The 27,740-nt window shown below is 41.0% G+C and overlaps 1 protein-coding gene across 18 annotated transcripts in view; it reads right to left on the bottom strand.

The window, feature by feature from the left end:
• ptprsa (protein tyrosine phosphatase receptor type Sa) overlaps positions 1-27,740 on the bottom strand; it is a 242,735-nt gene that overhangs the window by 137,849 nt on the left and 77,146 nt on the right. The gene's annotated exons all lie outside the window — the stretch shown is intronic.

Below are 27,740 nucleotides of genomic sequence, written 5' to 3'. Positions count from 1 at the left end.
GAGAGAGACCCATGACAAGAATGCAAGCTGTGGATTCTTGCTCACCCAGGCAGTAATGTCTGTCTCAGCAATCGAGATAGATATATATATATATATACACACACACACACATATGATCACACATATGATCACTGTTTTTGATCCACTTTCAATGTTCCCTGAACACTTCATGAAAATTCATTCTTACTAACTCACTGCAAGTTGCTTTTGACAAGACTCGGTGGCTGAGATGTGAACTGAATGTACTTCAAAATAGCATAACTGACTGACAGTAACAATCTATATCATTCAGATGCAATCATGAGCAGAAACACATAGGCTAAGACAAAGTGACAGACAACTTTACAGGCCAACCATACCAATGGAATGGAGGGATATATAGCCAGATTATATATAAACTACCTCCTGACTTAGATAATTCTTTAAAAACATTTTTAAAACATTTTTTGAGTAAAAACAAGGCACTTGACTAACCCTTGACTAATGATCTAAATTCAATCAAATCTAAACAAAATTTAAAAAGAGAAGTCTTAATATATGCAACTGTTTTACAGTGCTACGTTTGTGACTGTTACTGTTACTGTTAGCCAGAAAACCACTGCTAATTGCAGTGTAACCAAGCGCCTTAGACAGCAGGCATACACAAGCTGCCCCACCCTTCATAGCTACAAGACCAGGCTCTTTAACTGGCTAGATGAAACAGACAACCACATGCAGCAGCAGGCACACTTAAAATAAAACCACAAACACACAACACTGAAACCCATATATGACATAAATGCACACATATAGTGTAAATCTACTGGCCTCACCATTTTTTTTTACCTCATAGGTAATCCGAATAGACTAATTCTAGAACACGTGACACGTGTTCACTTCCAAAAACACAAAGAGAGAGAGAGAGATAAACAATCGGTCTTTTGTAGTGACGCCATGCCAGAAAGGAGTGGGTGTCTTTCAGAAGCTCAGCTCGTCTTTCAACAAAATACAATACACACGCGACCGACATGTGTGTCTTTGCTTGTTTTTTTCTTGGCCTGGAGGGCAGGTGATGTCATAGGTGAGAACTGAAGGAAACATAGAAACTTGGATAAAGAGAATAGGGGAGTATCAAATTGTCTAGGGAACTTCTGAATGATGCCCCTATTATTCTGACTGTAAACATTGGTGTGGGTGGAGGGAATCTCACCATGCCTGTAGGGAATCTATGCTCGCAAAATGCCCAGGTTATGATTTATGGACCTCCCCTTAGGGAACGACTTTCTATATACACCTTTGGTTGCTATACAAACTTCACAACACAATTACAACCGCTATTGTTGTTCAACGGCCTCACCAAACATAACCTAAGGCCATATGTGGGCTTCAGTTTAACCATAGACACTGTCTACACAGCTCAATGCTGCCTTATTTTCTGAACTATAAATATAAGATAGGGAATAGATAGAGTTGTTAGATAAAAAGATACATACCTACACATATTCTTAATTAATCCCCAATGGACTGGGGAAGCTGAAAACTTACCAAAGCAAAATTTTAACCTCAACTGCAAACAAAGCTCTAAACAGAGATGCCAACAAGTTGCTAAAGCATTCCGTCACCCAAAAGGAAGACATGATGTGGAAAGCACAGTATGTTTCTCATGGTTTTAGCACCTCTATGGGAAAACCTGTCAACTCTTGCTAAAAACATTCATCACTTTCCCACTAGAAAATGGGCAGAGTGTGTTTAGTATTCTGGCAAAGCTAGCAGAGAGGCCAATCGATTGATAAACCCTTACCATTACCTCAGCTGCTTCCACATTACAGACTATGATCCAGAGGAAACTGCTAATGGTCATGTTTTGCAGATTCCAATGTGATTATGATGGCTGCAATAACTTGAGGAAATCAAGATAAATAGCAATAGTTTAGTGGTTGTTACAAGATGAGCTTTGGCAAAGTAAAAGTACTACCTAGTCACTTGCCACCACTAGCAAAAAGTAATTTAATACTGTATGCTAACTATGATTCTGTGTCCTATATAAAGCAGGGGAAATCATTATTCAGCAGCAATCTTGGGACAAATGAGCTGCATTCATAAATTATCACTGGGACAATAAGAATGGCAGCTTAGTTAGCCTAAAGTTGTGACTCTGAACTGCTGTATTAACAAGTCCCTAATTTACTAGTTTAAAGGATCATTTTGGTATTTTTAAACCTGGGTAATATGTTCACATATTTTGGTGTCAAAATGACTAGTAGGTAAAAAGGGTTGGGCATATTTTTCCAAGAAGTTGGTCCACCCAACCACTATTAATAAGACTTAATAAGCCAATATTATGCGAAGTGTTTCTTCCCTTTAGTGTAAATAAAATATTTTACATTTAACACTAAAAACAGCTTTAAGCAAATTGAATAAATGCAATGAAATAAGTGCTTTTCAAAAATAACTTTTGTTTCAAGCTGACCAAGAACTGGCCATCACTCGAGATATTAACCAGTCGACAAGCTTCTGTAAATACAGCCAAAATGGATCCACAATTTCCACTGAGTGGTGGCAGTCACTGGCTATCAGGGACTCTCACTTTGACATGGTCAAGCTTTAAATTCTGCTCGTTTCCCCATGCAATATTGATACTAATGCATTTGATTACTGAGATTGAGAAAGGCAGCGACGGGTAAGGGAGATGGGAATTTGCACCATAAGCATGAAATAAGAGCAGGACCAACAGATATAAAACTGTGCATATGCGCACCTACACACATGTCACATTGGACCAGGAGAAATTAAAAACGAAGGAATGAATCCTTCAAAGTGAATGAAGATTTGGGTAAGTAAGTATGCACACAAATCTCTCCAGAAGAAACCAAGAGCCCAGTGACAGAAGACAACAAGCTATTTCCATCCATCCACTCACTCACACTGTAACTGCACCCCCCCCCCCCCCCCACACACACACACAGTAAATATGTGAGGTGGTATTTGCAAGGAAAAAAAACAACTACGTATCTCCTGTGGGACCACATTAATAATCTCTTTAGGAGATGAACCGTAAACTCACACACGGTTTAAGACCTCTGTATGGTTGGACTTGATCAAAACTGAATGTTTGATGTCTAGAACTTAATATATATATATATATATTTGTGTTTGTCAAATTAGAAAAGTTGGACTTTGCACAGGAGTACATTTTTTATGCATCATTTGGTTTCTAGAGTGTGCTTATTGACAACATCTCATTTTTAGCTCCAGGACTCAGACAGGTCCTCACAATGTCTGACTCACAATGTCAGTGAATCCCATTTGCTCAGTTCCTCCCATCTGTAACAAAAGCCTGACCGATCTTTCAATTACCCTAAAATACCGCTAATGCTACTTACAAACAACATAGTAATTACTTAATGATTTGTTAGTAGACAAGGGCAAAGAAGTCTCCAGGATCAGAAAACTGAGAATGCCGTTCCGCCAACTTGTTACCTTAATTGTCAAAGCTAACACAGCTCAATGTCTGACCAAGACATACCAGCGAATATTGTTCCAGACTAAAAGGAAAATGCATATACATCTCTGCTAAATGGCTAATGCTTCACTAGCCACTTTGATCAACTAATGTTACAGTAGATAACCATAGAAAAAATCATAGTATTATGTTCCTGACCACAACTAAACACATTAGTAGATAAAAGCAAAACTTACTCAGATGTAGACCACTTGCTTATCCCTGTTTGCAATGCTTACTTTGTTTCATCTTTGACCCAACAGCACCAACAACTGGCTGATGACTTTGTCTAACTGCTAACTGAGAGTTGCTAGCTGAGTCAGAGTTTTTCTGACTAACCGTTCCAAACTGCACAACAGTAGTTATTGTCTGGCTGCAATGTAATGGCATGTAATTTTCTCAGTACATGTTGCAGGTCCCCGCATCTCTGAACAGAAAGAGTAGCACGCTGAAACATTATGCAGACGTAACTGGATGATATCAAAGGAGATGAATCAAAAAAAGGGTAGACATGTCAAAAAACTGTATAAACTTTTTTAATTTTATTCTTGGACAGTATTGCGTGGATTTGAAAATGTTTTGGTTAACATAAAATCCATAGGAATGACATGGAATCTCTTTCTTTATAATCAATTTTTGATTTAAAGGAAAAAATAACAGGAGCTGATTGTCATGAGAATAAGCTAGAGTCAATTGTGCTGTTTTCTGTTGTAGGATGATGGAAAAGTACAAATTTGCAAGCGAATACTGCCTTTTTCATGGCCCTTTTTAAACTCTGCTATCTGCTGGCTGCTGTTTATGTTCAGCCTTCAGCCGCTGTCTCTCCCTCTGCAGTCTTTCAACATAGATTAAGTTTTTATGCGTCAGCCCTGAGTTACAGGCTTTTACCTCAACCAGTTTACTGTCTTTCATTGATTCAAACCCTACAGAATACCAACAACACAAAGATGTAGGTCCGTTCGGGCTACTAGTATGTGTTGTATGTTTTTGTGCTTGTGTATTTGTGTCTCTGTCGATGGGCGCTGTGTGCATATATTAAGTTTCTATTTATGAGGGATGTGTATAAATATGTATATATAGTATTTTTGTTATGCTTATGTGTGCATTATATATATAATTAATTTGTTTCTGTATCTATGTGTAGTTGTTTTTGTTTATCTCTGTAAGAAGAAGATGTATACCCAGACACACACCTCAACCTCAGCTCTAAAACAAGTCTACAGCAAGCATTTGTTTTTCTCTGTGCTGGAATCAAACAGTATTGATTCCATGTGTCATTAGTAAGCCCCCCCCCCCCAAGTCACCGCACCTTTGTGGCTTTCTGCATCAGAAAATTGGCTACATCTTAACGCAAAATCGACCATTATAAGAAAAAAGAGGGAAAACCCAAGCACAGTGCACACTGTGTTGTGTTACATAAAAGCTATAAATTGTGAGAGTATGTAAGTATAAGAGAGAGGGTGTGTGTGTATGTGTGTGTGTGTGTGTGTGAGGGAGGGTGTGTTTGGCTCCTAAATATATCCCCCTAATCAAACTAGTCGTCCTTCAAATCCTCCATCTCTGTTTTCTTTTTCCTCCGTCTAACCCCCTGCCTCCTCTCCCTCATTTCCTCTCTCCCCTTCCCTTCCCCCGTCAAACTCATGCATACTAAACTATGCTTGCATTGCAGATGTTTGGTAGGGAATCACATGAATTTGCATGGAACTGCAGGACTATTATGTAAATGCCCCAGTGTGTATCTACCTCCCAGCTTCACTCTTTCTTTGCCATCCACTCCTCATCCTGAGAGATATGTGTTTGAGGAATTTGAAACAAGGTGCACCTGTCATTAACCACCATATGTAGGAAACTCCAGTGGAAAGAGAAGAGCTTACACAAGGAAAACATATCATACGTGCTGAAAGATATTCTCTGTAACATTAACATTTGAAGCATTTGGCTCTGACTCACTAAATGCAGTAGAATAAACTGCACTCAACATTATCATGCAACAGGTAGTAAGGTGCGCAGAGATCAGACCCAGTGTTTTGACAATCAATGTGACAACCATTTCTATGACCCTGCATGCCTGATATATTAGGTACAGAAATCACAACCCGGGGAAATGGTAGAGTTATTCTATTATTAAATATATTAAAAAACAGGAAGGAAGGATGGTGTGGCTTTTGCAGTTGCTAAACCTGCACAAATACGACAAAAGTATTACACGCAAAGCACCCGCAAACACACATAGCATCTCGGTGCTCCCGTGCTATTTAAATTATGTAACATGCACACATTTTGTGAAAAATTTGCCCCTTTCTATGCAAATGAGCCTTATTGCAAAATAGTCCAATTCACACCAGCCACACACAGAGTAAAATTATTAGTTGGTGGTAACGGAAGCGCATTTATAAAGGAATGTCACACACTGCCTTTCCAGTGATCATGATTGTAGCCAGGCAAAGCAATAGCGCATCACAGTATATGCGCACAGATGGCACCACCAGTACAATAACTGATATTCACCACGAAGGAATGAAACTGGAAAACGACATAAAACCTACTGCTGTGAGAAACAGAGAAAATTGTTACGGACTGTAACTGTCCAGCAGAGAGCAGAGCAAAGAAAACAGCACTCCATGCGCCCACACGCATGAGGGGGAGCGCACCCAAATAACCATCACTCTGATAAAACACTCCATACAGAGTGAGTCATAGAAAAATGAGAGACCTCCCGCGGATAGAAATGAATGGAAGAGCAGGGGGGAGTTAATAGTTAATTAAAATAGTTAGGCTATAATTATAATCAGAATATGTTCTTTTTCAAATCAAACATTTTAAGATATGAGTGGAAAGTTTTGTTGTTTCAGCTGCATTTATATCATTTCTTGACTAATTCTTGACTATGCTTAACCATGTTGGGTGATATGCTATTATAATACACAAATATTACCGGGACCACAACAGAAAATTGCAGATGAACATTTCACAGATGCAAAACAAGGGCAGATTGCGTTCAGATGAAAAACTTTATGGGCATGTTTGTAAAATCATAAGCACAAAATCTGTTGTGAATAAGACATTGAGAGAGGGCAGATGTGATGAGCAATTGTTGCTATGCGTGTCTGCAATCCTTTCTTTGCGAATTCGCCCCAGAATGTTTAAGAAACTACAACATTAGGATACACACTTCTGCGGGGACACTAATATTCACAATTATGGGCAATTCATAGTCTCCAGTCCATGTAACTCATGTATTTTTGGTCTTGGAGGTTAAAGAGCACCCAGGGACGACAGAATTGTGCCACTCTGAATATAAACGTTACCTTTTTTTTTATGTTGGTACCTACAGAATGAACTCCAGAGCATATTATAAGTGAAATATATTTCTGTTGTGCCAACGCATGAGCACTCTTTCTTTTCCCCTAAAATGAAGGTTGTTTGCATAGGTAGGGGAAACTGAACCACCGTGACCTCATTACCACATTACAGAATGCTCTGCCCTGGCAACCTCTCCTTGGAGGAGCTTTCCCATGTGCCTTTGCCCACAACTGTTCTCAACCTCCTAGGCCCAGAAACGGTGCTTAATGCCTCAGAGACACCTTGTGTTGGACATCTGCTCTCCCCTGGGAGCAACCTAACCTTTCTCTGGGGTCTTACGAGTTTACGAGCACCAGTTTGCCATCGAAAAAAGATTTTGTTGAAATAAACAGCTGAAAAAGTTTGTTTTGTTTTGGGGTTTTTTTTACTTAGAACTTACCGAATTCTCTTGTGAAATGATTGTTGGCATGAAAGTATAAAATTTTAAAGATCACTCTTATAGTTGTGAATCAGCCCAACTGAACATATTTTCTTTTTAAAGCTCAGAATCATCAGTGTTTTTTGATTTTGTCAGATCAATCTTCAGGCAGCCTTTATAGTTTTTTGGAGAAATGACAGACTGTTGTTGACTACTTTCAAAAGGAACTGGAGGTTTACAAAAAGATTTGAGACCAAATTACCAGAAGCCCATTGAATCTTCACCCGTTTGTTTTTCTCCAGGTGTTGCTCTGAGTTCGATCAGCAGGAAATGGGTTTACTCGGAACATTATGAGGCTAGACTGTCCTTCCAATAAACACCCGGGGCTGCAAGGCTTTTAACTGAAATCCACCTTGGTTGAGGTTGAGTGCACAGCAGCAAGCATCAGGGTCGTGCAACGGGGTTGAACGGATTGGCAGCTGGGAGGTTTGGGCGGCAAGCTGACCTCCTAAATGCACACTTTATTGCACAGCCATTTTGTTTACCACTGAGGGGTGACACACTATCTGTCTCCTGTGTAACCTCGCCATACTGTGATGCCACAAGTTGGCAGATGAAATCCACACACACCAGACACACACAGAGGAACACTTGTTTTTATTTTCTGCTTCACCTGGCCGGTCACACTGGCTGCCAAGGACCACAAAAGGCCAAAGTTTACAGGTGGCACTGTCTGCGATGTCTGTGATGTGGATGCCTCAGCTTCAACGAATCTGGGAAGGGCCAATACCTATTATATATAGGGGAGGCATTTATTTATAGGACATAGCACAGGTCACAGTTGGAAGCTGGAGAAGGGAGGTGAGACGGGTGGTGTGAGGCAGTCCTTGACAAAATGAGAGATTGTGGTGGTTAGGAGAATTGGGAAAAGGAGGGGTGACACAAGTTTTTGGCCCTCTTCCAATAGAGTCAGACAAGTATCACACCAACTGGCCAGAGACTTGAATGCCCTTTAAAATTTGCCACTGGAGGGGGAAATAAGTTTTTGAAGGGCGGTTAGGAGAGCTGGGGAACAACGCTTCATATTCAATCTGGAAATGGCATGCGGATGGAGGGGTGAGATTATTCTAAGTGATGGAGGAGGAGGCGCAGGAGGGAAAGACTGGCAGACCAGGGTGTTAAGAAAATGTCTCCAAAACTCCTCTGTGTAATTGGCAGGGTTTGAGAAGTTTCATTTCCAAAATGAAACACAAACCATTTGAAAAATGTGACACCTACACAACAAAATGACTGCTGGCATGTTAACAATATTCATAACTGAGTGAAACTAGAGCTATCTGTGGCCCTTTGCTTTAAAATTTTAAAGTCTAAATGATAAATTTTGTTTTTATACAGACAATTAATATCAAGTGTGAATCTTTGTTTGAAACAAAAGGAGAGAGCTCAGTGCAATAATTTGGTGCTTGTCATGTAAATATCAAGGAAATACTGTGTGCTAAAGAGGGATGTAACGTCATTATTAAAAAGTTGAAGTTTGCACTACAAGTTCAACACTGCAGATGATATGAAGAAGAACATTCTACCACAGAGCTAACAAGGGCATGTGACAATTAAGTTTCTTTTCCTGCTTAATATGATGGAGATTGAAAAACATTGAAGCAAATGCCAGAAATTAAACCTGGATTATTAAAAAAGTATTCTGGTGTGCAATATGGTAGGGCCTGGACAGTATTTGCTTACATGCTATGCTCTGAGAACTACCATCATTTCTTAATACATACTGAAGAGTTTCTTATTTTTGGGCATTTTTTTTAAAAACTTACAGGGCCCTCAGCCAGCAGCATCAAATAAATTAGGTCCATTTTCTGCTCTATCAAAGTCAGGTTTGAAAATGTAATTCTCACCTGCTTTGACAGTGATCATTTAGTTAAATATAATACGAGGCTGCAACCTTTACAAGCAAGGCTTCTTTTCCACGGTTCATATCTAAGGCTCCTTTTGTCCTGGCAGCTTTCTGATTAATCCTGTATGCCTCAAGAGTGGGGAAAAGAGAGACACACACACACTCACATGCAAAGACATAGGTACAATGATAAAGGCACACACTCGAACACAAAGGGGCAAACTCTTTTGGCTCTGTTGATAATAAACCCTCTCTTCATCAAGGGTGGTCATCTTTTTCAGGCTTCTTTTAGTCAGGGAATTAATTGAAAATGGAGTTAATCCTTATAATTTGCTTCTGAAACTGGGCCAAAGCCCATCAGCGGGCTAAGTAGTATTTAATAACCTCACTTTGGTAGCCAGAGTTTCTAAGAGTTTTCCATGGTGATTAGAGAAGGTGTATTTTCATTTGCACTTCTTTGTGCTATTATCTGATTATTGACTAAAGGGAGGAGTGAACATGGAAATTATAGATCTCCACCAGAAATTTACATTCCCACCACTACCTAGCAAGCAGACATTCACAATACACCAAATTGGACACCACTCAACATACCACAGGTATTCCCATTGCTGCCACTTGAGATTTAGTGGCTTAAACATACTATTTTGATCAGTATGCCTCTGCAATCATTTTCAAAATTACATTAAATTGCTATATTTTCATAATGCTCCAAGTGACAGGATTTTGATTATGGTTCAATGTGCAAGAAAGGAGATGCACATGCTACCATAGCAATTACTGTAGTACTACACCATGTGCAGCAGGCTGTGGTTGATACTGTTTGGGCTGGAGGTTACGGGAGTGTCTGTACCCCTGTCAATCGCACAGCATTGTAAAGAGCTGAGACAGATGGCGAGGTTGACCCACGCTCTGTCTTTCTGTTTGTCAGTCCAACCATCACAGGCCCACCACCAGCACTACTACTGGAAGACTGGGAAAGACAACTGTTTTTTACAGCCACTTTAAAAAGGCCCATGGAACAGACATCAGCAAATGTGACACACTGACACAAGCGGTATTCTAAAAACACAAGCCCTGCTTTCCGATATAGAAAACAATGACTGACTTTACACAAAATAACAAAGACAAGAAAAGCAGAGATCAATAAACACATTCTTATGAGCAAAAGGATATGACAACACATTATTGGGGAGAATCTAAATTTTGCATCTACACTGCATTTAATGATGCATGAATATTAGTTATAATCCTGATATGGCAGTGGTGAAGTCTTCACCATGCTAAAAAAGAAAAGCAGGTCACCATGGAGGGTCACCTCAGCACACAGCTTGCACGCTAGTTTGCCACGAGAGGGCATTTATTATTCGAATATCATAATTTCAAATTAATTGTGAACTGAAGTGAAGAGAAGAACTACATATCCAGACAGTATTAGTAACTGTATTTTTTTTAAGCCCAGGACTGAAGAATTTCCCGCTAAATCCCCCAGTGTTTCTAGATAACCATCAGACAGCAGAGTGTGAAAAGTCCCGTGTCCTTTGGCCAAACATTGAGGCTCAAGCCGCCTCATGTGACCTTCTGACATGTTGAGCATTTCGACAGTGGTTGGCTGTGGGGGGAGGGCGGGGATTCAGTGGGAGGTAATAATGTGGCATGATCCATATTAATGTATTCCTTGACAATAAATTATAGAAACACAGAGCCAGTGTTGTGATCTGCCTTAGTTTCCTCCCACCCACCAGAATACAGAGTTTGTTTGTGTGGCAGACAGAAGGTTATTGTGGAGGATGAGCGTGCACATGGGCAAAAGCCAGGAGAACGGCGGTTTCCATGAAACCCATTCACACACACACACTTAGTACATAAGAAGAGGTCCATGCAATGGCCACACATGCTTGGCTCCTCAGATGTGTGTGCAGTGCTTCTCTCTCTAACACATTCACTTCAGTGTGTCTACAAATTCAGCAATCACTCCTTTGAGCACCCTTCCTCTCTCCCTTTCACTCTGACCCCCGTCACTTTGTGCGTCGTTGACTTGAGAATGAATTTTAGAGAGCACACGGAGGATGGGGAATTGAGGAGGGTGGTGGTGAGGACGGGGGTGTTTAGGCCAAAGGTGAGAGGTCAGACAGCTGGCAAAACTCTTTAAAACCTTTTTTCTTTTGAACACCACAAATTCCTTCCCAGCAAGGTACTTCTATAACCATCCATCCCTGACTGACTGATCTCTGTGCACGTGTATGTGAAGTTTTTTGTACACTTTATATGTGTGTGTATGAGTCACACTACAAACATCACATTTTTAAGGAGGTTGCTGCACAACACAAATTTATTCTACGGTATTCAAAACAGCAACACCCCAGTAGTGATGGGGTGGGTGGGGGGTACTGGGTTTGTTTGTTTTTCAGTCTGCAGTACCCACGCTGATTTTAAGTGGCGGTAGAGTGGGTTGGGGGGGCTTTTAAGTCCTGCAACTAATGCATAAACAAGACCCCTTTCTCTCTGTCTCGCTGTCTTTTATTTCCTCTTCGTGTTTGTCATTTTGCCACTTTGCACACCCATGCTGTGTATTGTTGTGCTGAGTGCCATGCTGCATGTAGTGAGGGGAAGAGATAGCTCTACTCTGCCATTATAACAATAAGGAATGTGACATGCTTACCCAGCAAGGGAGCCACACACACATGTACACATGCAAACATGCACATATTTACACATATGTAGAGTGGCAGTAGCTATAGAGGTCGAGAAAAGAGTAAAGGAGACAAAAAGGAAGAGAGAGTGCTTGTTTACATGCACAATCACAAATTAAGGGAGAAAACACATGAGTGAGTGGGGAGACCACACCCATGCTCCTTCAAACACAATTGCACACACAGACACCAGGCGAAACCACATCTGACAGGCCGACAAAGCCATGTGGCATTACGGGCTGGAAGTTTTGGGCGCTTATAGACTTAATGCGATAGATGAATGTATCATATTGGCCCCAGACAAGACTGTGGAGCCACTGCCACCCACAGTGCTCTGAAGAACAATGAATACTTGGCTGGAGAGAGAAGGAGAGACACCATATGAGAGGGAGCTCTGAGTCAGTGCTTAGTGCAGCAGTTTGGGCAGTGAGCACTTAGCTCAAGAGCACTTTGGCAGTGATGGTGGGTACTGTAATACCTGCTACCCTTCAATCAGCAGTTGCAGGTTGAAGCCAAAATCCTTTTAGTTTCAGTGATTTACACTACGCCGGCCAGAGACAGCCGACAGAATCTTGGCCAACGACTGCATTGGATGGAAGGAGCCCTGCACTTCACTAGAGATGTTTTACTATTGTAATCCAGTTATGGATTACCATGTGTTTACAATGTAATGCATAACCAGGCTCAAGCTTTGTCTCAGTTTTGTGTAAAATCTCAAGACCGATTTCAATTGTTTTTGCCTTGTCTGAAAGGGTTTTCATTTAGACTTCTTCTCTTGGTTTTGGCCACTGGTGTTGCCTGTTATGTTATTAGGTCTTTTCTTTCGGCCAGATCTCCCAAGCCTGCATTCTCAGGCAGGCTGTGATTACCCCTTAAGGAGCTGTCAGCTGGTAAACCAAGCCAAGCCACAGCCGCTTTCCCAAGAGAAGACACAAAATTATTTCTTCCATTGTTTTATCATTTATGAACACACATACTCGCCATTTACTTTGGTGTTTCATTGTCAAGGAATCATCATCACTGGCCAAGTAGCCTCTTTTATGGACAGAAAAGTGGGGAAAGGTATTGTTTATTATAATTACTAACATTGCTCTACACGTCTCCACTTGACTCCCGTCTTTGTATTTTTTTTTTTTACTTCTTTTTACTCTTCTACTAATTTGTTTGCAATCAGCTAAATTAACAAATTTTATTAATTCACATTATGCCCACTGCTTCAGGAATGGCCACTGTTCAGTTTCTGAATGGATCCTAATTAAATCCTAGTTCAAGCACCAAATAGCAATGGGTGATATTCATCCAGTTTTGCGGCTTCCAGTCTCCCTAACATGCTATTCTTTGTCATGTTTACTACTGTAGGCATCATTTTGTTTTTGCTGCATTTAACTGATTAGTTAGACCTAGACAGTTTTTTTCTGCATCTGTCAAAACATGCTTGTGATGAAATGCTATATAAATGAAAGAGCTTGAACTTGCTTAACCCACCCGCTCCTTCAATCAGGGTCAGGGAAACAGTGAAATCAGTTGATGCAGTGTTGTGTAAGAGGTGGAATTAAAGCATGCACACTCTCAGGCTTCTGAAGTACCAGTGGAAGCTTTGTAAGAGTGACAACTTGCCTCTACAGGTCTAACCACAGCACAACATTGAAACATCAGGGAGATAGATGTAAAAATCACAGTGGGGAAATATTAAGAAGTTCCAACGACACAAACACCAGGGCAATTAGTCATGGGAAAAGAGTGACAGAGGAAACAAAAATTTAGAAGCAGCATAAAAAGATGACATCCACGCCAGCCTGCCGTACCACCAAGCTGCTCATCTTCTTGGCACCAAGCAAAGCGCTGGCTTTCATTCAAGCAGGAGGCCCATTTTTTCCCTTGCTTTTTATGTTTCTTTTTGTTTTGGTTATTCACCATAAGAGTTGTGTACAAGTCGTTCGCTTGCTCGCGTTCGCATTATTTGGACCGCCCTCACTCAGCGTTCTTTATTGAATTGGAAAAGACGGCTGGTTTTTCCAAAGCCTCCGGGCCTTGAAATGCATGCAGGCTGGAATCCAAAGCCCCTAATCACAGCTAAGGGAATAGGCTGAGTGGAGAGTCACGATTCGTAGCAAGGGGAGGAATTGAGGAAGAGATGAGGAAATGAGGGAGAAGAGGTGAAAATGAAGTGAGAGGTAGTGTGAGCGGAAGGGAATGGGCTATCATGAGAAACAACATGTTTTTAGGCACTTGGCTAGACAGAGAGTGAGCCAATAAGTCATACTATCAGTGGCACTATAGATTTATACATAAATAGGACCTGATTCAAGAGCAGGTCTTTGGGAATGTTTTATGGAGTTTATAGTTCAAGTGTGTCTGTCCTCTCTGAGCATGTCTATAGACGCTTTCATCGGACCGGCCCGAAGTCAACTTCCGTTCTGTTTGTTTATTACTGGGTTTGTGTTTATTAGCTAATATGGTGAGTGATATCCAGTACAGTGTTTCCCAGAAATTCATTTATTTGTGGTGGCCCACTACATTATCAGCGCTGACTGACACATATTGATTTCGTTTTTTTTTTTACTATTTAAGATGGGAAAACATATTTATTACTTATTTGATTGCAGAGCTGCACGCAGCACATATTTGCTCAGCATCTCCTCTCACTTGCGCTCTCTCTCTCTTTCTCTCTCTCTCCCGCAAATACATTGACAGCGGACCAGTCTGTGTATTGAATGGTTAGTATCATGAACACTGCTGCACAAATCCGTCCAACCGTCAATGTCAGAGACCCCCCGCCGCGCTCGCCACAGTTACGCTGTCATTCTGTGGGAAACACTGCGGTAAATCAGACAGGTCGGTAGAAAAACTTTCAATTTCAAATTTTTGTTCAACGGGTCTGCTAGTGTGACCTTATCACATTTCAGTTTGGTCAAGTAACATTTCTTTTCTTCGACTGGCAGCTAAGGTAATTTACTTGTTATGGATTGCTTGTGGAAGTCTGCCGGAAGTTAAGTTTGGGCCAGAGTACATACGCAGTACCGTTTGTTTATGTTGTTACTGTTGAAAGCGTCTATGAGTGCACGTGTTTGTGTGAGCACGACTCTCCCTGTGTGACTTTATGTATGCGTGTGTCAAGTCTAAAGAAGGAGTGTGAGTGTGAGGCAGTGTGTCAATGTATTTACATATCACGTGTGTATGATATGTGACTGTGTGTGTTTGTGGCCTGCCACTCCAGTAAACCTCAAGCTGTTCAGCTGTCGTCAAGCTCGCTCAGCAAGAAGCAGGCCGCTCCATCTGGTCAAACCAACCCTCCTCTGTCTTCTCTAGAGACTCTGCGTGTATGAGTGTGTGATGTCTGTGTGTGTGTATGTGTGCATGAACATGGCTTTTACTATCACACGCACTAATGTGAATACCCACACATGCACATTCTCTGGGTTATGCAATGTGCCTGAGTGCATACTACCTATCCACTTATCCCTTGTACACACACACAGACAGCAGCTTACCAGGTACTATAAAATTAATCAGTATTCTATTACCCTTTCATCCCTCATTTCAGCCGTGTATTGGCTGGCATGATAGCAGGAAAGCCTCTGAGGTAAATTAGTGACAATGACATAAAACGAACAGCGGGAGAGTCAACAATTGAAAACCCAAAACCCACCCAAGCCCAGAGCACAGTTGTGACATTTTGTCATATGCCCAAGTCCGGTAAACTGGATGCTTGTTTCAAGGCTCTGTATATATGTACTTTATTCCCGTGCTTGATTCTAGTGGTCACATTTTCTTTTTTTTCTTTATGACTTTTTCAACTTGTTCAGCCAAATACAACAAACAAAGGAGGCCCTTCTTGCTATCAGGTCACCATTACATTTTGTAGTGTTTATGTGTTGAACGTGTCTGCATATGCATACCCCCAATTGTGATATGTGTAGCAGCACGTGCAACTCCACAGCTGTCCATGCCTGGCCTGGAGTATAATCAAGGCTTAAGAAACGAAAATGAGTGCAAAAGCTAAGGAGTCAGACAAGCAGGGGTGGATAAAACTCCAAAATCATGATGGCAATGTTTTTCATTGGTATTACACTATCTCATTCTCTTGAGAGTGCCAAAATGGCAAAATATATGAAAATGGGTGGTTTTGTTGCTAGTTTCATCCACCTAAAGCCAATTAAGACTTTTAAAAGCACAGTGAATAACTTTGTTAATGAAATGATAGCATTTGGCAGGATACTCTTTATTTTAGGAGATACTAAACAATAAAGTTCAGGAAGTTCCATCCATCCATCGTCAACCGCTTATCCTGCGTACAGGATCGCGGGGGGCTGGAGCCAATCCAAGCTGACATAGGGCGAAAGGCGGGGTACGCCCTGGACAGGTCGCCAGTCCATCGCAGAAGTTCAGGAAGTTATTTCACACAAATAAATTATGTTTAAAGTTTTGCAACAGAATGTCTCATTTTGGTGAAACCTTTGTGTCTCAGATATCCAATCTGGGCATGAACTGAGTGTATGGTGAGTGTGTGTGTTTATCACTAACAAGGTCCCATGAGACTGCCTCAGTCACCTGGGCATTGCGACACAGCTCGTAGCCTGGTCGACTCATGAATGAACACAGAACAGCAGCAGCAATATACTAAATTTTCCACCAAAGTGACAGTGTGTGTGTGAGTGAGTGAGTGAGTGAGTGAGTGAGTGAGTGAGTGAGTGAGTGAGCGAGCGAGGCAGGCTACTTCAGAGCTGTAGTGCAGCTGGCTGCCATCTCCCTGCACCATGGAAATGTGAACCAGCTGCCCCTTCTTCCTTCATCATCTTCAGCAGATAACACTGAGGCTATTGTGCCCCCCAAACTAAAACTTTCTCTCTCTCCTCTCTTTCATTAACTTATTATCTTCTATCAATCACTCATTGTCATTTGTTTTCACCACCCTCTCTTTTGCTCTGCCTCCACTCTCATTCTTTCCCTCCATGTTCAGAGAGCTCTATATTGCTGACAATTTTGGTCATTTACTATTAGTATTTTCTAGTATTTCACTTCAAAGTAATAATCCGTGACATTTGCAAATGAAAGAATCTGGTGTTTTCCTACTCTCACAAACTGACAGAGATACAACTATATTCACTTCATGAGAGTGTCTGACATTTGCTGTTCTCTTGCTGTCTGGTACTGCTTTCCTGATGAAATTATTCTGGTGCACAGGAAGTAATGTATTTATTAATACCTGGTGGAAAGAACAGTCAGGTATGTTGCTGTAGTTCTCTTGTCCAAATAAGGTCATCAACAGATGTTAACTAGCTCAAAATCAATCCAAACAAATTAGCGTTTATAACTATATAACTACTTGCTGCAGCTTTGAATAACAAAGAGTAGAGGTAAAGACAACAGGAAGAAACAAGGAAGAAATTCATAGATTGCAACAAAGAGAGCAAAATATACTCCACTTTAAGGGGCAATATCAATTAAAGCTGCAAGCAGCGTTGGGCGGGCCCTCGCACTTGTAGCGCGTCCGGGTGTGAGCCAGCCGAGTTGCACATGTCCCCAACAAATTTCGTGCCTGTAGGTTGAACGTGAACGAGGTAGCGAGTCATTTTGCCACGCCCATGCGCGAAACCCATAAAATACGAAATTTTTCACCGGTTCTGACATGTTTGCAAATTTTGGTGAGTTTTCGAGTATGTTTAGGCCCTGTCAATTGAGCCTACTTTGCAGAAAAAAGAAAAAAGAAAAAAACAAAACAAAATATATATATATATATATATATATATATATATATATATATATATAATCTTAGCAAATTCAATAGGGACCTCGCACGGTCGTGCTCGGGCCCTAATTAAATCACTTATACATGAAATTTTTACTGCCTTTTTGTCAATGGGCTGTAGCCTCACTTAGAAATGAAGCACACCCCTGTTTTTTCTGTTGCATGGAACAGCCACTATTCTGCTTTTAATGTGAAGGTACCGGGTTGGGATGTAGCACTGTGCGCACTCCTGAGCCTCTCTCCTACTACAGCGACAACACCGCAGCTAACAAAATGCAGTCCACTAACACCATAAAAAATTCAGATGATGTCGAGTGAAAACATCATAAAGGCTGGAGTCACAGAGAATCAAGTTAGCTTGCCGGCTAACGCCGAGCGGTTGCTGATGTTATCCGATGAAATATACAATATATAATGTGAAAGTGGCTGTGTTTCGGATTATGCTCGCTCATGAGTTCAAGCCTATGGATCAAGTATGCATATAAGCACACGCCTGGTTATAATCTTAAAACCGCGCCGCTATTGGCTGCTGAACACTAAATATTGCCCCTTTAACTAATAACTGCTGGAAAGAGTAGTCAGGTTTCTGTACTTCTGTCAGTTGCTGTAGTTTTCTTGTACCTTAATGTGGCCTTCAACAAATATAATTTTGGCGAAAATCAAACCAAAAAGTGTGTGAATACTTGATGCAGCAGAGACTCTTTCCCGCAAAGCAACTGGGAAAGCAACCAATCATCATGTGATATTTTGAATAAATTATATTTTATTCATAGTTTAATCAGGCACTGGCGGTAATGTGCTTGACTTTCTCGGCAAACATGTTGTTTTGTTTGATGCAGTAATGCAGCAAGTACACCTCAGGCTTTTCTGTTTCATGTTTACACTCTCTGTTTTTGTCCTATTTTTCTATAAATGTTTCATTCAATCTCCTCTCCTGCTCTGCATGCCCTCCCTTAATTCCTTTGACAATCACTTGTTTTCTTTAGTTTTTCCAAACATCCCCTGCCGCTTTCCATCCTCATCCTTCTCTCTTCTTCCTTCTCATCTTAACATCACTCATCTGCCTGCTTTTTTTCTTGTTTGTTCTACTTCTCTCCCTCCGTCCACCCCCTGTCTGCCAGGCTTCCTCTGAGCAGAAGAAAGAAAGGAAGAGAAGAAAATCAAAACACGGTGACTGGTCTTCACACAGTAATGCTAACAGTGTAAGGGTCAGAATAGACACACCACACAGTCATATCTTCAGCAAATAAACGTGTTTGTGACAGGTGACGGGGAGGCATCCTCTTCCTCCTCATCATCATTAAAGGAAGAAAAGTCTGTTGCTTGGTCCCATGGAGTAATGAGGAGGTGCGAAGGCGGGTAGGGTGGTGGACGAAGGAGTGGGGAGTGATCAAATGACACCCTGACATTTGAGCTAGAAACAAACGAATCGATTGTGATTAAATTATTCATCTGTCTATTTACCATGGAAATGGAGGGGTTTGGGGGAAATGGCAGGGAAAGTTACAAGCACACAGGGAGAAGGAAAATGAGGGAGGTAAGATGTGATGTGAAATTCCTATTCTAATCTAATAGTAACGATGCACTGTTTTGACCAGAGTTTGCTGTATCTCCTTTTTTAAAATTTCTTATCTGCTATGGTTTCACATTAGTATTCCTATAATATAATCCAACAACTGTATTTCACTGGCCCTGCGATGGACTGGCGACCTGTCCAGGGTGTACCCCACCTTTCGCCCGATGTCAGCTGGGACTGGCTCCAGCCCCCTCGCAACCCTGTAAGCGGTTGACGATGGATGCATGGATGGATGGATGGATGGATGTTTATTTCACTGGTATTCAATAATGAATCTGTAGCGGCCTTTTCTAGTTTGCAGTTTTCTATCCTATATAAAATGTAACCTGTGATATTACAAAACACAGTAAGATATTCTACGGTCACAGAAAATGTATTTTATGTATATCAATCTATGTTGGCACTTATGGCATCAAGGCTGCATGACTTTTTTTTAAAAATTTAATCGATTAATATTTTGGTGTATAAAATGTGAAACAAAATTGTCCAATGCCCAACAGAGCCTCTTTAAGTTGTGTATTTTGACTGACTACAGGTTTTTACTAAATACAAGGGGTTAATAGCTCACTCGCTGTATTTCTTGCTGTTGATAGCGGATAGCGGATTGTGGACTTCACTATCAACAATCTTCCCTGGCAACACAAACTTGTAGAATTAAAAAAGCAACAGTCCAAGTTGACCAATAACAGTTCTTCCAGGATCTCCTTTAGTATAGCTCCCAATTGTAGCTAAATCTTTTCAGGCGGTACACGTCAGCTACAGTCTAGCCTATAGTGTCGCTACAGCAGCTACATATTTGGGGCTCTATAGCCACGCCGTAACCCCTTAATACACAAGTATAAAGCTCCTTTAACTGTCCAGTAACCATATATATTAAATTCATTCAGTTCTATAGAACACAGAGGAGCAGCAAAGCTTCAATTTATTCCTACAGGTTATTATAGATTACTATATAATATTGTGTTTAGTTCTTTCTTGGAATGTGGGTATTCTGAAACACACTACAGGAATTTTATAAAATAACCAGTCAATAAATGGGACTACAAACATACGTACACACACAAAAAGGTATATTATTTCTTGTACCCTCCGTTTTTCCAGGAACTCAAAATGGCACCCCCCCCAGCATACTGCATTCCACAGATAGAATAGATGGCCCTGCTTAGGATGACATTTTAATGAGTGTGTGTGGGAGAGAGGCTCTGAGAGGGTGACGATAGAAGGGCGCACACATGCACAAGCGCAAGGATGCACAAAGACTAATACACACAGATACAAAGAGCTTCTGTGCACAAGTGTCCCTCATGCACACACACATATGTGGATCAACACAAAGACAAATACACATGAATACAAAGTGCTATTATCCACATACACACACACACACATGCGCAGACACAGACACAGTCATCAAAGCATCCTATCACGTAAAGCCAATCCTTGACACTGAGGAAAGGGCTTTATCCTCAACAACACGGGTCTCCCCCACATACCAAACATTTAATAATCACTGCAAACAACTCTCCGGTGCTTACAGGCTCTATCTAGCATCTCTATACTGACACACCAACAGTTAACTCGACGCTAAGCCAGAGCTGGAAAAATATGACATCTAAGTACATTGTTGTCTCCCTGGAAAGGTTTCCACTCCTGCCAACAGGAAGTCAATGTGTATATACAGAAGATTGAATAATGAGATGGTTATCTTGTTTTGATGCTTACAGGAAAGTATCCCTTTTCTACCCCACGGGGACGTCAGATGTCAAGGTCAGCTACAGAGCAGCCCAACTGTAGCTTAGGGATTCTACATATTGCTTGAAATAAAATCAGTTTGGACAGGGAGGAAGTTTTTCCCTCGTTTCCAGATGCAACAAGTTTGAACTGAGGTTGTCCAATTGAGACAGTTTCAGTGCCAGATAGACGGTCAAAACAGAAATATGAAAAGTTGTATTCAGTTGGAGGTTTGGAGCATGTGGAAAAAAGGAGACACCTTTTTAAAGAATGGAATTCACTAAAAATTCATTAGTGGCGTTTGGTCCATCTTAACTTCTTTTTCATGTTTTTGACACGAAGGTGGCCAAATGAAAATCACACACTATTCCAGTTTTTCATCATTTGTATACCATAAAATATTTCAGTTTTTTTTATATAAACATGTATTATACATTAAGACTATTAATTAGTTGCTTTAAATAATAATGTTCCTGTTATGTTTCATATTTATCTTTTTTTTTTCTTTCAAAGCACTATTTTCACTAAAACCTTTATAATTTGGAGACTTTTATTAGTGAAATGCCACCTATGTTTTAAATACCAAGTAAGAACATTATGTGGCATATGTTAAAAATGTATATAGAATAATAGATTCATGAATAGATAGAAAAAATACAGAGCATGGAGATGTGTTGACACATCATTTCTTAGAGTGTACCCACAGATAGTTAACCTCAGCAGTGGCAGATTATATTAACCTTTTAGAGGAGTGTTTGCATATGGGAGAAGAAGAGGGGGAGAGAGCTAGCACTGCAGTATAGCCGATGGGTTGAATTAATGAGATTGTAGGTATCTGCATGGCTGCACATTTTAACTGGGCTTTGGATGAGCACACACAGAGAGAGAGAGAGAGAGAGAGAGAGAGAGAGAGAGAGAGAGAGAGAGAGAAGAAGTGGGGAGGTCAGGGCAAGCAAAGAGGGTGACACACACACACACACACACGTTAACGCTGAAAGCTGAAATAACCTTCAATTAACCTTCCTCTTGAATACAGGAGTGTGTGAGTAGTCTTGGTGAGTATAAGTGTGTGTGATTGTGCATACATGCTGGCATATTCTTGCTGACGTTTGTGTGTGCGCCTGTACCCGGTCATTCGCTCTCACGCACCTGCTTTTACTTAGCCGAAAATCAATTTTACCTTCCCCCCACCCCTTCTTCAATCAGTACGCATCTCAGCCTCATTGAAATTCAAAACACTGAAAACACACATTTCTTTATTAGTTCAGTGCTGCTGAGCTCTGGACATTCAGCCGAATAACATCCATTCAAAGCATCTAATAGTTCACATACTATCTTGTGTTGCGCTAAATAAGTTTCAAGTCTTGGTCACTCTGTGCGGTAAGAAGCAACGTGAAATGACTTTACTTCGTATCATCCAATTCAGCAGTCTAGACTTTTTCCAGACCTTGATGTTGTGACTAGATTTGATGATTTGCATTGCTGTTGAGTGTGATGTCTGCTGACAGGTAGAACATCTATCATCTATCACACACTCATATATCTGAAGAATATTCAACAGTATAACTGATACCACAGTATGACCTCTGCATTTTGGTATCACAATATAAAGCTTTCAGTCCCGCATAATGATTGATCATATAGAGTAACCCCACTTTAAGGATGCATAGAAAACAGATAATGTCATCTGTTTACATAATGTGCTGATGTTAATCTTTTAAAACTATCGTCAGTCATCCACTTCTAGTCCAGCATTTTGATGCAATAACACGCAACGCTGTATGAATATTACAATATTACTGCATTTACCATCACCATCCTCTGATTCGACGGAGATTTTTAGCATCACGCTAAGGTTTTTTTTTGTCATGAAAACCATCAAATGTTTTATAGGGGCACTAAAACATTGTATATCCTCAATCAAAGGCACTGATACTGGCATCACCCTTCAAAAATACAGTATATACAGATTGAATCCTGTGCTCTTACTGTCTCTACCAACTGGTTTCAACCAAAGATAACACCACTAAGGATGAACAATGAATAAGACGGTGGCAGTAAAATGTCAGTGTCAGACATTTTTGAAGAGTGTGTGGTGTAAAAGAATGCTGATTTGAAAGTTTTTTTCTGTTGCCTGCGTTATCCAAAGCAGGTGAGGAAGGTCTTGGGCCTCCTTTTGGAACCCCATCCCCTATCAGCTTACGGGCTGAATATTTTATCCAGTCAGGCAGGCTGAAGGAAGGAGGGGATGTTGTTAGATGAACAAAGAAAACTGCAAATCATTTATTTTTTCAAGAAAAGGCTATATTCTGCCTGTTGTGGCACTCTTAGCTTCCTCATCACCCAAGGCCGTGACTAAAAATAGCAAGTTCCAGCCTGTTACTATATGTGTGCGTGTGTGTGTGTGTGTGTGTGTGCTTGCCGCAGCTGCTTAGAGGGAGGGTTGAATCGGAGCTGATGAGGGCCATATAAACAGTGAACATCTGTGAGAGCCTATTCATACTGTAAAAATATAGTGGGCTGTACAGTGTGTCTGTTTGTGTGTGTGTGAGTGTCTCCTCGATTTTCCGGAGAACCACACCCCACTCTCCAAGTCTCTCTCACTCTCCCTCTCTGTCAGAGCAAACCTTGTTCACCCATCCCCCCATTCTGCATTCCAGCAGACTTGAGACTTGAGGGCCCTTCAATGACTTCCTGGCTGCCTCTCTCTCACCCACACACACACACACACACGTATTACACATGTCAACCTGCTGTGTGCAAATTGGGGTGTTTATAGAAAGGTATAGTAGGCAGCAGGACACTTTGACTATGTACATGGACTCATTAGACCGTGTATATACAGTGTGTATCCATGAGAGTTCTTGTAAGCATGTCTTGTTATGTATGGTAATATACTTGGCGACATCTACATGTACCTACTTGTACACAAGTCCTTGACGGACTTGGATAAACATCTAGAGGTCATTTACATGAAAATGTGTACAACAATTTTACATAAGTAGACAGTATAAAACTCATGGCTTCATATATATTCATCATATTCATATCATAGGTGTATAGGTATTTATCTTTTCACAATTGGTCAATACTTTTTTATACTGATGTTAATAAAGGAGCTGTTTTGGGAGAAGCCTGAAAGAGTGAAACGCCATTACATAGCTTGCTCAAGTTTGCTCAATAAGACGGATTGAATTTAACATAAAATTCACAGTGGAACAGAGAGAAAGATGAAAATTGACACAGAGGCAGCATGCAAGATCAAGACAAGCACAGGCACTGCACATAGCCATTTCACATCCACAAACATCCCCTCTCTTTGCCTCAATCTCTCTCTGTGTGAATAAAAAATTCATGAGAAGCTGACAATTTACACGAAAAGACTAAAACCAATATCCCATCTCCACTGGCACCACTCAACGTCCACTTTACATCCGAGAGGTAAGGGAATGACATGTGCACTATGGACATCAGTAAGGACATACACACTACAGGTAACCTTTTCCTCTAGTCCTGAGAAATGGATTGGAATGAGACCCTTTCATACCTTAAAAAAAAATTGTCCTGTGGTCCTCCAGCAAGACCTCAAGCAACACTGGCTCTCAGTTAAAGTTAAAGCTATGTGTGAAACTTGTGAATTGTCTGTTTGCCAAAAGTTAGGATGATGTTTTCACTACATTCGAACTATAGCAAGGTGTAATGAAAGAATTAAACAAGTTGGATAGTGCATCCTTGTAGATTTCTCACAGAGGATATAGAAACAGAAACAGAGTGAGAGCTATCAAATGAGGGCTGGAAAAAGACTTGAGATGAGACATGACGGTAATGGCCACTGAGCCTCCGCTCTTAGATCAGCTCAAAACTGTCTGAGATGTTCTGGACTCCACCGCTGCTTGTTAATTAAAGACATGATAAGATGATGAGATAGCAGCCGGTGAGCTGAGGAGGGGGTCGACCCGCTGGTGAAGAGGGAACACAGCAGGTTGTGAAATGGAGGATACATTTTAGAATTTTGTTATTTGAATTTTAAATTCTGTATTTGTAGTTTTTCCCTTCTGTTTTATTGATATCCAGATAAATTAAAACATTGGTGTCCTTACAAACACGCTGTATATTTCAAATGTATAACGGTAAATAGTATGAACATTTGAAAATGTGTGTATGAACTATGTGTGTGTATGTGTGAGTCAGGCACAGTAGGACTCCAAACAGCTCCACCGCACTCATCTCCAATTTCAGAGAGGAAGCTGTCTGCAGGATTCCTCCCACATACTGCAGAGCTGCTATCGTGTCCTTTAACAAATCAACACGATAAATCACAGCTACAAGTGTTTTATTTTTTTTGCATGATCTTCCTGCAGTGAATTCAGCAGCTGCAACTTCAACATGAAAATAAGAGATCGACCGGTTGGCAGCCATGCTTTCGGTATCATTATGGTAAACATTATTTTGGCTACTGTAATTGAATTGCATTCTTGTTACCATTTTTCTACTTGAGTGCCAAGAGAGAACGAGAGATGGGGGAAGGCAGGGGACATGGATAGAGAGACGGGAGCGAGCGAGCATTCCGGCCAAGGAATGCAAAAGGGAAAATAAAGATGAGGAGAAGAAAAACAAAGAGCAGAGCGGGAGAGAGACAGAAGGAGAGAGAAAATCAATATCTTGCCTTGAAGAGAGGCCTAAGGTGCAATTATGCTAAATGTGTTTTGTTTACGCGGCAGCAGGCCACGGAAATTTCACAACCAGGGGGCTGGAGCCAAATTAAAACATTATGACTCCAGGGTACAAAAACTCAAAACAAATTTACCATCCCACCACACATTTTTTGGGGCATTTTTATAGAAACATAAGATGACATTAAAGCCAACAAAGGCCTCTACATTGAAGCTGTTTTTCTCTCTCTGACCCTTTAAGCTGTTATTGGTCCAAAAATACAGCTTTATCTCTCCCTGGCAGTGTCTGCCTTGATTCATATCATGTCCTTTCCCTACTTATCGACTATATGAACTAGCAATAGCACTGTGCTACAACAGTTTAGCACAAGTTTCTACTATTTTTCATATTCCATTACATTAATGTAAAACTTTGCATCGTGTAACAGAATTGACAGCTCTGGTTTTGAATACATTTAGGAGGGGAGCACTTTCCTGTTCAATTATTTTCAAGGACAGCTCTGAGCAGGCGAATCATGTCAACCTGCTGTGAATTGTTAACGTCCAGAGTTACTCTTTTTTTTGTTTACAATTTTTCCGGTGTGACTGGTGTGACCATGTGAAGGGTATGAAAATAAATCATCTTTTGGAAAAACGTATCTGTGTATCTAACAGGCAGCTCCCAAGAGGGGATGTGTAGAACTGGATAAATGTGAAGTCAGAGAGCACTTAGAAACCATCTATATCCTCTGCAAATCTTCCTAGCTAAATAAAAGAAATAGAGACAAAAGTCTTTCACAATGTCGTAATACCACAGCCCATGGGGACTGAGTATAGCAAAAGCTGTCAAGACTGTTTGCAGCTGTGAAGCAACTATGCACAGAGTGCTTTACATTGTGTGGGATTTAAAATGTTACAAGTTTAGAAACCCATAGCTTTGAACAGAACAAAGAAAAAACATCCTACATCTCATGTCAGTATGGTCACTGCCATTATCCAGTCTTGACTAACACTGGCCTGCAGCCCAGTTAATCGGTGTGCTAAAAGACCTGCATCTGAGGACCATGTGACAGTGGTCAGAGCCTCAATGTGACAGCTGGGGTACCAAAACCAAACAACAACATGGTCACATGAATGGTTGTAGTTGAAAAGGGGAGATTCATCTTGAATGCCACGCAACAATGCTGCGGAGCGCCGCAAGCCTTTTGAGATGTGGTAAGTTGAAAAGGGCAAGGGTGTGAATATAGCAAGGTTAGCTTCAGAAAACGCCGCCACAACATTGCACAACAACATTCTACAGCTGTGTGCACTGGGCGTCTTCAAAGGGGTTCCATCTTATTCCCAAAGACATCAACAGCAATGTCACAACACTAATCCAACCAACGGTCTTCTCTGAGGGACTGACTTGTTCAACAGTATACAGTCTCTGTTTGTCAAAACTGCAGCCGTCTGTGAAACCTGAGCTGACACATGAAGGACAAGATGACAGCGTCAGGTGACAGTCACTGCCAGTGTGCCATTATGGATCATCAATGCTGAGAGAGATATGAGCAGTGAGGAAACTACATTACCCATCTTGTTTAACCTGCAGGTAACCACAACAGGCAAATCTGACAGAGGAGAGAGAGGGGGAGAAGAAGCTTGGTGGTGGCACATCATGTCAAATGAAAGCTGGGCTGACATTTGCTGGCAGGAATGAAGAAACCAAAGATAACATCAAGACGTGTCATCGGATTTCTTGTGGAATGCCAGGTGATGAATCAGGTGCTACTAAAAGATGAAAGCAGATGGGAAGATAATTCACCTGGTGTCAACAACACTACAACCCAGCATGACATCACCCTAGAAAATGATAAAAGACATGTCCTGACAAGGCAAATGATACTGTTGAAATGTTTACTTGACAGAAGAGTTCAAAACAGAATCAAACTGTCCCGTAATAGTCCAAAGGCAACCTCGGAATCAGGTGCAGGCAGGAAGAAATCAAATCTTGCCTCAACTGCATTTGGTCGCCTTTATCAGCTGATACTATTTCCATCTGTGGCCTTTAGCCCATTTTCACTCACCACAGAGGTCATCCAAAGGCAGCAACTGCAAGGCACAGTAAGCATTAAGGGGGGTGCCGAAGTAAAACTGGGTGGATGTAATACATTAGACCTGAAATGAGGGGGAAAGACTTAGTCGTTGAATAGGCTATAAGGGAAGATTACAGCTGTAGAGCTTTACACTCACAT

The sequence above is a fragment of the Micropterus salmoides genome, unplaced genomic scaffold (genome assembly GCF_014851395.1).
Source record: "Micropterus salmoides isolate LMB-PRFRI ecotype aquatic unplaced genomic scaffold, ASM1485139v1 Ms_hic_scaffold_13, whole genome shotgun sequence".
Classification (NCBI taxonomy): domain Eukaryota; kingdom Metazoa; phylum Chordata; class Actinopteri; order Centrarchiformes; family Centrarchidae; genus Micropterus; species Micropterus salmoides.
Note: the sequence above shows the minus strand (reverse complement) of the source record. Positions and strands in the feature narration are given on the sequence as shown.